This window comes from Odocoileus virginianus, chromosome 25, assembly GCF_023699985.2.
Source record: "Odocoileus virginianus isolate 20LAN1187 ecotype Illinois chromosome 25, Ovbor_1.2, whole genome shotgun sequence".
Taxonomy (NCBI): Eukaryota; Metazoa; Chordata; class Mammalia; order Artiodactyla; family Cervidae; genus Odocoileus; species Odocoileus virginianus.
In genome coordinates, this window is record NC_069698.1 from 25,362,030 (window position 1) to 25,376,540 (window position 14,511).

At 35.8% G+C, this 14,511-nt stretch overlaps 1 protein-coding gene across 1 annotated transcript in view; it reads left to right on the forward strand.

Annotated features, from left to right (window-relative positions):
- GBE1 (1,4-alpha-glucan branching enzyme 1) overlaps positions 1-14,511 on the forward strand; it is a 284,621-nt gene that overhangs the window by 256,523 nt on the left and 13,587 nt on the right. The window lies entirely within an intron of this gene.

Consider the following 14,511-nt stretch of genomic DNA (forward strand, 5'->3'; position numbering starts at 1 on the left):
TGTGATCCTTGTTACAAAATGAAACATGCATGTGTTTGAAAGAGTTTAGGACTTACCCAGTCCATGGAAAAAAGCAAAAGATTCAGGATGTAGTAATAACAAATCAGCACAGATTTTTAAACAGGCAGTAGAAAGAATGTGTTCTTCCCCCGAAGCCCTGATAGTGATTAATGTCTGCCACCTGAGGAGGATGCCTGATGCCAGGATGATCTCTTACAAGCCAGGCTGTCTCTAGCTACAGTAAGAGAAACCCCCCTATTCAACTGGCTCAGGCAATAAGGAAAAGTGCATTTTGCCAAACAATGGAAGTCCTGAGGTCAGGTGACCCCAGCACTGTGACTGTATCACCAGGTTCCCTGGTCCACTGGCCTTCCCACTTCCAACTGTCAGAGTGCTAGCAGCGTCCAAAGGGTGTCACCTGATTGAGCTGCAAGACAACAGCCTTGGTTCCAAATGTCACCTTCAGACACAACAAAAGGCAAATAGATTTGTGTGGTTTTCAGGAACTAAGTCACTTTAGCAAATTTCCTTTGTATTCCATTGACCAGAATTCAGTCACTTATCCCCAGAGAAGTGTCTAGGGAGGAGAATGCTTTCCTCATGAGTAGCTTAATTAGGAATTACCCCCTGAGTCTCCAGGAAGCGACCTCCTTGGGGAAGTGGTCGTCCAGACAGAATGTTTCCTTGGCTTTAAGGAGGAAAAGGCCATGATGTACGGTGAGTAGCCTGTGGCATCTGCCACCACCTTGTGTCGCTCAGGGATGCTGCAAGTGGTGAAAGATGTTCCCTGTCTTCTCTCCGCTCCTCCCGATCACCCCATCCTCTAGGACATCAGAGCATGTAGGAGGGAAGGCTATTGCTGCGACGAAATATGCCCCAGTTAACACAGAGACTGCTCAGATCATGGAAATCAGTGACACGGGGTTGTCTGCCCTGAAGAAGGGCTGTACTGTTCAGGAGGCGACTGTTCTCACTGTCTCCTTGAAGAAATACAAACAGCTGCTAGACATGTAGCAACTCAGACATAAGCCTTCTCAGCGACACACTGCTGAAGTATTAACCCCTAGACTAAATCCTGCTGTATCTAATGATGGCCTATAATCAAACTGTAATTTTGAATATTATTAAACCAAAGTTCATTTACAGAACACTTGGGATCTACTTCAGTGTTTGGTAGTTAAGCACTGCCCTTGACCCTAAGTGGGAGAGAAGAGATGTGTAAACCCAAGCTAAGATGTAAGGCACAATGCAATACAGGGGATGGGGCAGGAGTGTTCCATGGGACACAGAGGGGAAGTAAAAGAAAAATAAATGTGAGAGTGGGGGTGGAAAGAGAAACAGAGATTGAGTAGTTGATTGACTAATGAGATTTTTTAAGCCTATATCACAGAGAGAGAGAGAGACAGAGATGATTAATAGACCAATTGATTAAGAAAAGACCTTAAAGCTTGGATCTTGAGAAATGGATGAAATTATGGTAGAAAAAATTGAGGAAGGCCATTCCTGCTGTTGGAAATCATAGCCTGTTCTTAGATAATAGACAGTACAATAGATTAATTGGGAGAATGTTGACCCAAAAAGTACTTGAAGATTAAACTGAAAGATAGACTGTGATCACATAATAGAAGATTTTAATTCCTTTAACTAGTTTAGGGTTTGGGATTTTTTTTTTTTTTTTTTTTGGAGTTTCTTTAGGATCACTAACAAATGGAAATAAGGGAATTTCATTGATGTTATTTAGGAGAAAAACTTGGCTTAAGCTACACTGAACTCCTGTTTGAAGTCTGTGTGATTTAACAAATATTATTAAATGAAATATATATAGTAATGTAGTATATTTTATTAAACAAAACCCACCCAAAAGTTAATTTCATTTTGTGATACAAAGTTACACTGTACATGAAAGTCTAGTTTGGCTTCAGTACACCTTGCCACAGATTGAATCTTTCAAAACTTAGCAGTTTGTTTAAATGTCTAAAAGCACCTTTTATACAGAAGCTCTCCATTTTAACAAACACTGAATGCTTCATATTAGTGACCACAGAAAATGTACACATTACGTGTTGTAGTGATATACGCATCTTGGAGAATTGGGCCATATCTTCATAGAAGTCATAGTTGCAGCAGCCTTAGTCATCTGTTGCACCTCTAAGAGAACCTTGAAAATGTTGTTGCTTCTTTTATTACAAGGATTTTGTCTCCTACAGATCTGTGTCCACTTGGGCCTGACTTAGTCTTGCAGCCTTTCTCATTCCTCCCTTTCTGTCAACAAGCTGTAACTAATTCCCATATGTTATTGCCTCCTCTGAGGACATTTGCATTTTAATAACCAGTCTCCTTGAATACTCAAAACTATGCTGGACCTAATGAACTAGATATCTAATAGAATATTTTTTCAATAATGAGTATTTTTTTTTTTTTTGGAGGGAAAGAGAGCAGGAGAGCATTTCCAATATACCTGAAACCATACTTTCTAATTAGCTACATATTAATACTGTCAGCCTTAAATCTTAGCTTGAAATTATAAAATCTACTGGATTTTGTGATGGTTTGTACTCTGATGACACAGTTCAGTGCAGAAATCCCATCTATATATTCCTCTGCAAATCACCGTTGTCATTAGGACACTTTCCAGTCCTTTGACTCTATTTCACAAGGTGAACAATTCAAGGTTTGGTTTTTTGTTTTTTTTAATGTAGCCTTAAATGTCAATGTATTATATCTGGACTCTGGGTCCAATGACTGTTCTACATGACAGCTATTCAAATCAAAAAGGCATTTAAGTTGTTCCTCACAATACCACCTCTCCTTGGTCTTCCCTCTTCCAGAGCAAAAATACCTCTGGTTTCTTTAATAGATTCTTGTGATGCTTTCCAGACCTGTTAGCATCATGTCTCTCTTATCAAAATGTACCCAGTGTTGTTCACTTTCCTCTTCATTGTGCTTCCAGAACAAACAGCAGAATATTCCAGATAACGGTCTGGCAAGTATGACATGGAGTGCCCCATTACCTCCTCTTGTCTTGGGACTGCTCTGTCTTGTTAATGGAGTTAAAGCCACACCAGCTTTTCTGGCAACCATCACATTTTTCGCTCGTATTCACATTCATATAAAAAATTTTAGTTTTCTTTTCTGTGTACTTGTATTGTGACATATCTCCCTTACTTTTTATTTATTCAGCTAATTTAATTAAAATCCCAAATTTAAGATTGAGCATGATTTTTGCCTCTCACTTGTTAATAGACAAGATAAAAGACTACTAGAATATTGGTGATATGATTGTACCACCTTCCCTAAGCAGTAGATAGATCTCTTCTTTCAGCTTCTTGTTGTTCCTTGCTTAGCTTACACAGTCCTTTTTATTATACTTAGCATTGTACAAGTCTCATTTCTTTTTGGTCTTTCATCTTTCTGACTTTATTCTTATACCTTTAAACAGCATTGTAGTTCACCATTATAGAATCATTTCTGGAATAGGAAGTACAAAAATATTGGTATTTCTATGCTGTAGTTTCTGACTTTACCAAAGTATTCTATGCCACTGGTATTTCCAACTACCAAACCAGTGAATTGAATACAGATCTCCTCTGTGAAGGATCCGCAGAGGCAAGATTGGATGTATTAATCAAGTCAAGAAATTCATCAAATTTTTAATTCCCAGGAAAGCAGGATTTGGTACCAGAACAAATTTAAAGTTCCTAAAGAAGTCATTGGAACTTCCTCTGCCACTATGAAATATAAACCTGCAGTAGGTAGCATGCCTGAATTCTTGAATAGTTCCGTTTTTTGAACCTGTGTATCCTGTATATCAAATAGCAAGACATCAACTTTCACTCATAACTGAGTAGAATTTGAGCTGACTGTCTTTCCAAGAAACTGTTGTAAGGGGAGCTATTTTGGGGGCAAACACTTTAAGAGTACTTTCAGCTGTCACTTCAAAATAAGATGATAAATTTGGAAGGTTGAAGGGGTGTCTGCTTTGTATTACTAAGGTTTCAAACCCAGTCTTCGTGGTGAATACTAAAGGACAGTGTTGTTTCTGCAAAAGGAATCTGCAGGAATATTCTAGAAAGCAAACAAACAAAAAAATGCAACAGTAAAAACACTTCACGGTGCACTGTCTCCCATTTGTCCTTCTCTCCATCAATCTTCAGTGTAATAATCACCAGTGTTTGTTCATTCAGTGAATAGTAACGTGAGTAAAACAGAACTGAGACCCAATGTCCTGACTAAGGAGGTACACGCAGAGTCACATGCTCAGGAAGACAAAATGCTGTATGATGTAGTATGTTTGTTTATGATTTTACATTGTTTAGCTGGGCAGAAAGAAACATACTTTCCTTTACAGTATCAGAATCAGTATTTTATTTCTGTGGTCACATTTCTTCACTTAGACCATTATCAAATCAATGTTGAATCAAAAGGAAGACTGCTAAACCCCTAAGGACAGACTGCTCTCTCTAATCCATTTTGAGTAACACAAATGGTGATGCCTCATGTTGAGGGATGTAGGGGGAAGTGTGGGTGTAGGGGATCTCTTCTGAGGTCCTTCTGTTTGCTATCCATTTAAAAAAAAAAATCTAGTTTAATATTTCTAGGTGCCCTGTAAGGTAGGTTGTGTTAGATTCATGTGGCCGATCAGGAAATGAGGGCTTTATGTGACTATCTAACTTCGGTCCAGCACACGGCTGGTGAAGGTCAAGCAGTGTGTTACAAAACCCATATTCTTCCTAGGAGACCATGGCACCTCTTTCTGTCCATTCATGGGTGCATACATGTGGTTGGTGGTGGCAGCAACAGTGACATTAGCAATGGTGATTTATTTCTATAATGTTCAAAGTGATTTTTTTTATAGTTCTGGGAAAATAGGCACCATGAGGGAATCATACACAGTTTCATGGCATCAGGTTCCCTCAGTACCTCACCATCACCCTCTACAAATTTTTCCCAAGAAATTCTTCCCCATGACCCCTGTCATCATCATCCAAAAGAAAAAAACAAAACTAAAAAGTATTTTTAAAGAATAAAACATGAAATAATTGACTCAGGTCAATTACTGTGATTTCTCTTCATTCTGGAGGAGAATATAAATGTGCTGTAGTTCTTTGTTCAAAGTGAGACTCTTCTGGTGCATCACGTCAATTAAGTTTACTGTGAAATATTCACGTAAGTGTTAAGCCCTCATAGATCCTTTATAAAGTAGGTGTCTTGGTAGATACAGATTCTTATCACTCCAAGAGCATAAACACCAGTATCAAATGTTTTCAAATCTTTTGTCAGCATGCTGTTGAGGTGGGTGTGGGAATAATAGTGTAATAGCAGCCCCCTTTCCAAATGGCTTTTCAAACTGTTAAAATACTGCAATGTTTAGAGGAATAATCATCAAGTGTGGCTTGTGAAGACTGTGTGAATCCAGGCCAAAAATATTTAAAACTAAGGGAACAGATGAGTAAATAGTTGGATCTGACTCAAGATCTTTGCAATATTTTCATTAAACTGCTGCAAGATGTACTTTTTAAAATGTAAATTCAGACACTGACATTTGCAACCTGTACACAGAGTTTCTTATGAGCAAATAAGGTCACTTGGATGATTCACTGAAGTGTGATCACTGAAGGCAGAGATGTGGCTGTGAGTTGCTTAGTATACAGGAGCCTTTGAAGCATGGTTATATAACATTCTGTGTTTATTAGAATCTATGCTTTGTGCAGCAAATAAAAACAAAGGACTTAATTTAGGATTAGCTAGGTAGCCACATTCTATTCAGATTTGATATGTAGAGGTTAATTTCTGGACTAAAAATGTAGAGCTTAACATTATTATTTTCCACGTTTATCAAGTTTTGATTAAAAATAATTTAAAAAATATAAGTGTTTCTGATAAAAGATCTACATAGTGACTTTGATCAGATGCAAGTGTGTTTCTTTTACTTGTGTGCATATGTGAGGAGAGAGAAAGTGTGTGCTTTTACTGTGTGGCCATGTAGTGATGAAGCCCGTTATGTGGACAGGGACAGGTAATCCTACTAACAGTGCTATATTTACGTCCCTCTTTTGTTTTGATAGCTTACTATGGATGTATACTCATGGCCTTGGTTCACCTTCTTTAGTTTCAAGATGAAAGTGATACTTCTAAACATTACCGAGAGGTACTTTCAGTAATTTTTCATTGTTAAACCCTGTCCAGAAATCCCTGAGATTTAATGATAATGACAAATGTGTACCCCCACCTCCACTGGCAATAAAGAACCTATGATTTAGCTTCATTTCTCTACTTAGAAATTTGGGATGAATCACAAAGTAAGAAAAATATTTTGTAACTGATGTAACACGTTAAGATTGGATTAATATATATTCATAAGACTATAGGCAGTAATGAATAATGAACGAGCCCTTACTACACACTTATGTTTTTAAATTTTGTTAGTAACTGAGGGCTGTTCATTGTCTCAGTGCTTCTGAGACATTCAACACCATTTCTGTTTTTGGTTCATAGCTCAATTGCTCAGTGATGGTCTCCTCTGGTTCCAGAAATTCATCTAACAATAGCTCAGTCAAGATTTCTCTTCTCTGTTTCTTGTCCTTCTGGGGAATAATGAAATCAGAAATACTACCACATCCTATAAAAACAGTACCTTCTCCCCTCCTAGTTGTATCACTAATGAGGGGAAAACATTTGTTCCTAGCATAATTATTTTTACCAGTTTGTGAAAGGAGGTATTCAGTTCAGTTGCTCTGTCATGTCTGACTCTTTGTGATCCCATAGACTGCAGGACATCAGGCTTCCCTGTCCATCACCAACTCCCAGAGCTTGCTCAAACGCATGTCTATTGAGTCGGTATTGCCATCCAACCATCTCATCCTCTGCCATCCCCTTCTCCTCCTGTCTTCAATCTTTGCCAGCATCAGGGTCTTTTCCAATGAGTCAGTTCTTTGCATCAGGTGACCAAAGTATTGGTGCTTCAGCTTCAGCATCAGTCATTTCAATGAATAGTCAGGTATTATTATATGGAAATTGACTCCAAGATACTTAGTAAGACTGACTGTCTCTCTTACCTGCATATTAGCAATTATATTTTTACTTGGAATGTATGAGACAAACATAAAACTAAATTGTTGATGGAAGGATGGATGGATGGATAGATGGATAGATGATGATGAAGAGAGAGATGGGCAGATGGTTGGATGATGGATAGATAGACGGATGGATGGACAGATGGATAGATGGATAGATAGATGGAGGATAGGACTCTCTAAAGGTGGAAAAGCCCCTGAAGTTGTTTAAAATTAATTAATTAAAACACAAAGATTTCTATAATCCATTACTTTACCCTTAGAACAGATATTTAATTAAATGGTAGAGAGAAAAAAATTGATAAAACATTATAAATAACATACATCATGATTTTTTAGAATTTAAAATTATGGAGTCTGCTGTCAGAATACTTGCTGAACAGACTTTCATAATAAGATCTACCATCTATTCCAAACTTATTACATTTTGCATGCTACAAGCACTTAACACTTACTATCTCATTTAGTAAATTTTTTTCCTTTCCTGTGGAATAGCATTGCAGACTCTAATGGAAGGAAAGCCGCAATGAAACATCGGCCTGAAAGATTTCATATCTAGCTTTCTTTTTAAATATTATTTATTTATTTAATAATAATAATTTATGTAATATCTTTTATTTAATCAGTCCAGAACAGATTGTTCTCTTCTATTTTGAAAAATAAATTATATTTATCACCTTTATATCTGATGGCATTGTTTTCAAAGTTAAATAAGCAGGGTAACAGTATACAGGCTTGACGTACTCCTTTCCCAATTTGGAACCAATCTATAGTTCCATGTCCAGTTCTAGCTGTTGTTTCTTGACCTGCATACGGATTTCTTGGGAAAATTTCTCAGAAAAAATTATCTTTCAAAATTTTCTGCAGTTTGTTGTGATTCACTTAGTCAAAGACTTTTGAATAGTCAATGAAGCAGAAGTAGATCTTTTATTTTTGAATCCTCTTGCTTTTCCTATGATCCAGTGGATGCTGGCAATTTGACCTCTGATTCTTCTGCCATTTCTAAATTCAGCTTGTACATCTGAAGTTCTCAGTCTGTATGTTCTTGAGGCCTCACTTGCAGATTTTTTAGCATTACCTTAGCATGTTAAATGTGCGGTAGTTTGAATAATCTTTGGCATCACCCTTCTTTGGGATTGTAATGAAAACTGACCTTTAAAATGCAATACTTGTTAAATAACTATAAAAATTAATAATTAAGTCTACATAGAATTTGATTCAAAATGTGCCAGAGTTTTTACTCAATTTGTAAGTTATCTTTATGTTTGACTATCACAGCCAAAACATTTGTTGATTTTTTTTTTAATTGTACAAAAGTGTACTTTGCAAAAACAACGCAGCAGATTACTCTTTCCACGTGTGATTCTTTTCCATGTCTGCTTAGTAAGATTGAACCAATATGATGGGTTTACAGATGCTTGTAAAGTACTATACTAGATTTATTGTACCCCTAGGAAATACATATATTAACAATCACATAATGTGAGTTTATAGCTCTTTCACTCAATGTTTTTGATGCCTATGGAGAAATGTTTACTTTGAACCTTTCCTCTCACAATGCTTAACCTAGGGAAAATTTTGATAAGCATGGGCTATGTGCTCAGAAGTGCTCAGGGATGACTGGGTATAATGATGCATGTTTGGCCACATACACACACACATACACAAACTCCGGTAGGCTTTGCTTGACACTTTCTCAAGGGAAGCTAGCTCAGCCCCTTATTTACCTTTCTGAAGCATCAGGTAAGCCCTAAGGTATTAGATTTTCTATTTGGTCTTAAAAGTCAAAATATAAAGAAGCATATATATTGACTATGGTAGTGGTGGTTCTTAGTCACTAAGACATGTCTGAGTCTTATGATCCCATGGACTATAGCACAATAGACTCCTCTGTCCAAGGGATTTCCCTCACAAGAATACTGGTGTGCACCAGTGTATTGATGATTCATTACTGCTAATAAGTTCTGACTTCAAATATATCAGAAGGATGTTTCTGCTACCAACACTAAATGAATCAGCCTTCAAATGGTTAAGTATTTTAATGTTCATTTACTTTGCAGATTTTAACTGGAAGGTGGTGGTAGAGTGATAGAAAATATTATAATATTATACCTAAGTGCATATCCTGGCCTTGCCAAATTTTATATATATATATATATATATATATATATATAATGTACATATATATGTTTATATATATGGTTTTCACAAGTTACTGTGATATTCAACACTTAAGTTCAGTCATCTGTATAAAGAAAGCTCACCAGTCAGGTTGATAATACAAGTCTTTGAGTATATGTCAGCTTTAGTGAACATGTAATAATTTACCCACTTCAACTAAGAATTAGATAAAATGTCTATCTCCAGGGCTCATACCAATCAGTTATTCGCTTGAGAACTAATTGCTTCAAGCTGACATGCATTTGTTTAACTGTGACTGTTCCAAAAAGAATGAAAAGAAGTTTTTTAAAATGTCTCAAGTAAAACTTTATAGATAATGAAGTGGCATTATGTTAGAAGTTATATTGTACAGATCTGTGCAGATAAAACAAGGGAGGAGACTCAGGATTGTTTTTTTATGAGCAAAGGAGTATTAAATTATTTCTTTAAGTTTAGCAAAAGCACGCATAGATCAAAACCCAGGGTGGAGACTGCAATAGGAAAATAATGCAAAGACGATCCACTCAGTAAATGTGTTAGGTATTAATCCAGGTCCTAGGTAGAGGGGAGGGAAGGACAACTCCCTTATAGAGATTTATTTAAATTAAAGAAAGAGAAAAAATATAATAATTAGATTTATAGGATGATAAAAGTGGATAATGCTATGTTAAAAAATTGGGGCAAATGCAAGAGTGTATGTTGTGTGTTTACTCGCTCAGTCGTGTCTGACTCTTTGAGACCCCATGGACTGTAACCCACCAGACTCCTGTGGCCATGCAATTCTCCAAGCAAGAATCCCCCTCTCCAGGGGATCTTCCTAACCCAGGGATCGAACCCAGGTCTCCTGCATTGCAGGCAGATTCTTTACCAACTGAGCCACCAGGGAAGTGTTTAATTTTCAGTTAGATTGTTCAAAGTAGTCTTCTCAATCTTTCTCAAAAGCATGAGGAGCATTAAAAAATAAAATAAAAATTTTAAGTGTAGTCCTCAAAGAGGCCAAGGTACTGTCCAGTTAAGCTTCAGTGTTCAATCTTTTTAAATAACAGGGAAATTATTTAGATCCTAGTGAGAATAAAGTCATGGGGGAGAGGAAGGGAAATAAAGGTCAGAAAGAAAGAAAAGGCCAAATTGGATTAAAAAGTAAGAGAGTAAGTTGACATACTTTTACATTTTCATCACTTGAACTAGCAGTTCAAACGGTCCAGGGCCAAGAACAATAATAATAATAATATAAAGAGCAGCTAATAACTTGGGCACTTTTCCCAATGCTAGGCACTCTACTAAGCACTTGATGTTCACTGTTTCTGTGAATCCTCACAGTAACCCTCTGATATATTATCCCAAGTTTAACAATGAGAAACTTAGCCTTAAGGAGATTCAGTAACTTGCTGGAAGACATACGGTTGGTAATTAAGAACTCAGACTAGAATGTAATTGTTGGACCCCAAAGCCATGCACCCACTGTATTTTACTGCTGTAGGAGGCTTTCTCCTGTTCTTGTCTGTCTGCATGAAATGGCTTAGATGATGCTTACTTATGCTTGCAATTCTCATTATTTTTCAGGAATTTTGAAGTTTCCAGTGATCTTCTCCCTTTATATATGTTGCATAGAACTCAATTAAAGGCTGTATTAACATAAGTTTGAGTGAAGATGTTTCTTTACAGCCTATGTTAAAATTGAGTTCAAAAGCACAATATATTTGTAAAAAATGTTGCATCTGCATTGTCAAAATTCATTTTGATGAGAAAGCATGTGTTTGAAAGATGTATAAAAATCTGTTATGTTTCTCTTTTGCATTTCTCACTAGCTGATATTGCTTCATCAAATAATTGAATTTATAAGTTCTTTGGATAATCCTTGGGGCTTCCTTGGTACCTCAGTTTGTAAAAGAATCTGCTTACAGTGCAAGAGACCGGGGGTTCAATCCCTGGCTTGGGAAGATCCACTAGAGAAGGAAATGGCAACCCACTCCAGTATTCTTGCCTGGGAAACCCCATGGACAGAGGAGCCTGGTGAGCTACCATCCATGGGGTCCCAAGAGTTGGATAGGATGTAGCAACTAAACCACTACCCTTGGGTAATCCTTAATGGCACAGGCAAAGAACAACAGTTTTAGAGGGTAGTTAGTCTATAAGTCTGAGGATATTTTTTTGTTAGTTTCTTTTCTTGAGTTACTGAGAAAAAATGACATTTTTTTAGTTCAATTATATAATCTTCTAGGACAAAGAAATGTTCCTAATTAGGTTAGTCAAAGAATTCTGTATTTAGAATAATATTCTTATTTGCATAGAGAAATATGTAGTGCTCAATATTTTATATTATCATTTGATTTGCTGTTACTGATGTGTGTCATTAAGCATGCCTAAGAATAAACTAATAATTTGCGTGAAAATGCATTTCAAAAAGCATATCAATCCATTAATTAATGTGGTAGATTATATTTGAGCCCCTCCTCCTTTGAGTTTGTTTCATTGCTATTCTGCATTGTACAGTTTCTAAGAATGTATAATTAAGTAAGTAAGAAGTAAGTTTGCATGGACTAGATAGAGTTTATTTTTTAGGCTAAAGTCAGAAACCTGTTCATGAAAGAAGCACATTCTAAACTATACTATAAAGATACTTCTGTTTTGCACTTAATTAGAACATGTGGCTGTCATTTAAACTTGTAATGAAGACAGTGTTCACAAACTTGAATTCATATATAGCTCATATATTGAATTTGTTCCTTTTTGCAAAGACAATAAAATTTTAATGTAAACTAATAAGAACTTTAAAAAAATATATTGTACCCTTAAAGGGAAGCTCCATTTACCTTTCATTATAATTTAAAATATACTTTGGCTCTATTCAGCAGTAAATTTCCTATTTATTTTTATATTACCCTCTGTTTTAATTTTATTTTAGAACTATTATAATATTGTAGGAGTTTTTTAAAACTAAAGTTAGGTAGAGAAAAGAAGCTAAATGGATATTCTCTATTGAAAGTAATATACTCATAAATGCCCACAGCCATAAAATGGTTTCAAACAAATAATGAAAATATCAGAACTTATTTCTAGTGGTGAATTTTTAAGTGGCTATATATTCTAGTTGACAAAGCTAAATACAGAAATGCCTAAATCAGACACACACGTGCACCTGCCTCGCTCTAACACACATATACATCCATAAAATATACAGCAGCACATCACTAGTTTTTGCTCCTGTATCTGGAAAGAGACCAGAGAGAGCAACTAAAGGTTGTCATTTATGACCTGGTCTATAGTTCAGGACAATAAATGAGGTATAATTTAAGTATGTTTATGAAATAGAGGGTCAAATCTATTTGAGATGCTATACAGCCAACATGCTATATAAGATTTGTGAATTGTGGCTGGAATAAATTAAATTCAATTTATGGAGCATAAAAGGAGGAACGTTATGTTAGAACACTGAGGCAAGTCTTGTGCTGGCTAGTTATCTTTAGACTGTTGAAAACATGAAATTATTTTTATTTTCTACCACCTGTTCTTAGATTACCAGATGTTTCTTTACAGTTCCTTAGAATTTTGTACCTAATGTTTTCTGCCTTTGATAATACATTCTCTCTCCTAGGGTCGCTTAACTTCCAAAAGTTATTGTAATCATAATACCATGGGTGGATTGATTAAAGAGTCATATCTGAAAATAGCATACCAAATTCATATGTTCTAAGTGTATATTTTTTAACATGTCATCAACTAGGATATGTTTAACAGTGATTGGCATGGTAGTGATATTTTTCTTTTTAGTGCAGTCGTATAAAATAATTCATCTTAAAATCGATGGTGTCCTAGATTTAAAGATATATGGTAACCTACCAGCTTTGCCATCTTTATGGTCATCTACTCACTAGAGAACCCCTTTTATTGTCACTCAGTCTGAAACCTCAGGGTTTGTACCTTGCAATAAATTTCCCTGGTTTCATCAGCAGGAGTGAAGTGAGTTTAGTGCAGAATGGTATAAATGATAGTACTTCTTACATCAAAATCCTTATACTTTGAACAGACACTTTATCAAGTGGCTGAGCAAACACAGCAGCTTTTGAAGTATTTGAAGAGCCATTGAATATAAGAGTCTTCATGCCTTCACTGTTCTTTAATCTTATTAGTACAGGTCTTCAGAACATGGCTCTTCCTTGGTTCAAATTTAAGGACATAGATTATAAAATAATGCTTAAAACTTCTTATTGACTTCAACCTATTGATAGATATATCAAATACTTAGGAAGCTCTTGAATTTAAAATAAGAAGAAATCAAAATATTTTAAAATGATATCCCAATGAATAGGAATCTATTTGATCTCCTTTTAAAAACTCTCCATAAAATTTTTATAGTTCTTTTCCCTGCTGTATTTTCCCAAATTGAGCAAAGTACATTTTGTATACCCCAAACAACAGATCAAATGAACCAACTGAGCAAGAAATTGATCTAGAACAAATGCAACAAACCTCTGATATTCAGACTCCTTAAGTAATGGTAAGAATCACAGTCCTTTAGCACCAATCTTTTAAACTTAAACACTAGGATATCACTTTACCTATTTTCCTTATTTTTATTCTTCAAGCCATGTTCATTCCAGACTCTTTATGCTTAGAATCTCAAAATTGGAATTAAACAAAGAAACTGCCAAAAAAAAAAAACACTCTGCCTGATTCTTGGCATAAACCAGGCATCCACTTGTGGAGAGTAGGGTAAGTTAAGTCTACGTTTGACTTCTGTCTACATCCCAGCTCTACCACAAAACTTACTGTGTGTCTTTGGGCACAACTCTTCCCCTTCTAAGTGTTTCCTCAAATTGGGCATCAGTTTCCCATTAGAGTACCATCAGTTGTACATACAAAAAAAAAAAAAAAAAACATTGTTTATGTATGTCTCTCCATTTGTACTATCCAAGTTTAACCATGCTACTATCCATGGACCACTGTTAGATTCCTGGCTGGTTTTTCTGACTTAGTCTATTCCCTTAACTATTCATTCTGTTCATTCTGTTAACTGTTCATTCTATTCTACCCTTAACCTTCAGGTTAATTTTGTTTGTTTGTTTTTATTAGCATAACCTTTCTCACAAAGCTTCAACGTTCTCACACTTAATTATAAAATAAATCTGAACAGTCTAGCCAGCCTTCAAAGCTTTTTGTTTATAAACTGTCAATCCTACCTTCTCTCCTTGGCTGTACCTCTCACTGAATATTGCCTTCTGCTTTATTAATGGACATTCATATGTGTTTCTAATCTCCCCTTAACAGGCTATGAGTT